Consider the following 1,753-nt stretch of genomic DNA (forward strand, 5'->3'; position numbering starts at 1 on the left):
TAATAATAATCGTTTCAGGCTGTTTCGGTCCATCTTTTTGAGTCACTTTTCATTTTTGGTCCTAGACCATTTAGGCAAAGAAGACATTGTTATTATTATTATTATTATTATTATTATTATTATTATTTATTATTATTATTATTTTAAAAAATAAGTGTGTCGCGATATCTTGGGCGTTCAATTAAGTGTGTCGTCAGTCGAAAAAGGTTGGGAACCACTGCATTATGGTATTATGAATGTCCAAAACTAATACATTATGCAACGAGGAGCCTATAATGGTAGTAATTAAGACGCGAGTATGTTTGTTTATAAAACGAGCGCCAAGCGAGTTTCATAATTTTCATACGAGTGTCTTAATTACCATTATAGACAAGTTTCATACGACTTTTTATGCTCGACCATATTTCTAACTTGAAATTATTCATAAGTATTCATGTTATAGTTATGCAAGTAAGGAGGGAAACTGACCTGAATTGTGAGATGTGCACATACGCGAAAGTACAGTATTGATTTTTTCCGAGGCACGAATGTCATTGACCTTGATATAATCTAGAGAATAAAATGAACATTATTCTTGATATAACCTGGAAATTCATTTAGAATTGAAAAACGAGATGACAAATTGAATTTATTTGAATATTATTCACAATTAACACTAATTATTATAGTAACAGAACATAACCTTCTCTGAAAGTATTGGATTTCCAGTCTTCGTGACTTTTCGCTAATTGTCTTTCGATTGCATATCCGAGAATAATCAATACTTGCGGTTTTATAATGGTGCAAATGTGATTTCTAATTGGCTGAACAACTGAATTATAATGAATAGGTATACTTTAATGAAGTGCATTAAAGGGCTATTACCAGGTATATAATTACTACATTTCGGCATGGTCGAACATAAAAGTTATTTATCAAACGTGAATAAATCATTTAACAAGGAAATGTAATTGATATTTGAGGATAAAAATTCGCTCCGGCGCCAGGGATCGAACCCGGGTCCTTGGTTCTACGTACCAAGCGCTCTGACCACTGAGCTACGCCGAATTCAATCCACAGCACCGGATCGAATTCTCCTCCTTCAATATTTCCCTTTGTGGCCTGACTCAAAGTTGACATTGGGCATATACGTCAACATAATATACCTCAAATATTGTCAATATTACAGATATTATTCTGTAGGACAAATGAATAAATCTGTAATATTCTCATAGCTGCAGTGCATATATTTGTATAGATTACTGTGCACGTAACTGCGGAATCCCGGCCAAACAAGTCACTCAGCTGAGTGCGCTCCTAGTATAATGGCAGTTGACATTGGACATATACATCAACATATATGCCTAACTTGGAGTCAGGCCACAAAAGGGAAACATTGGAGGAGGTGGGTTCGGTCCGGTGCTGTGGATTCAATTCGGCGTAGCTCAGTGGTCAGAGCGCTTGGTACATAGAACCAAGGACCCGGGTTCGATCCCCGGCGCCGGAGCGAATTTTTCTCCTCAAATATTAATAACAATGGAGTTAATGTAAATATTATTGTAGTTAAAATAAATGGCTACTCTTGTAGATACGAGGTATCACTTCTTAATTTTCGATATCTAAGATTTGTTGGATAATCTGAATGTTTATTTTAAAATTTTATTTATTCTGTTATTAAGTTAATTCAGGGGAAACAGAACCAGATTTTGCTATACCTCCCTAGCCTATTAGCCTATCCCATAGATTCTTATTTAAATCAATTATTTTAAATACC

The 1,753-nt window shown here is 34.9% G+C and overlaps 1 non-coding gene across 1 annotated transcript; it reads left to right on the forward strand.

The window, feature by feature from the left end:
- Positions 1-1,413: 1,413 nt before the first annotated feature.
- On the forward strand, positions 1,414-1,486 carry TRNAY-AUA (transfer RNA tyrosine (anticodon AUA)). Its single transcript has one exon. It is a non-coding gene; the product is annotated as a tRNA-Tyr (tRNA).
- Positions 1,487-1,753: the final 267 nt, after the last annotated feature.

The sequence above is a fragment of the Periplaneta americana genome, chromosome 2, assembly GCF_040183065.1.
Source record: "Periplaneta americana isolate PAMFEO1 chromosome 2, P.americana_PAMFEO1_priV1, whole genome shotgun sequence".
NCBI lineage: Eukaryota > Metazoa > Arthropoda > Insecta > Blattodea > Blattidae > Periplaneta > Periplaneta americana.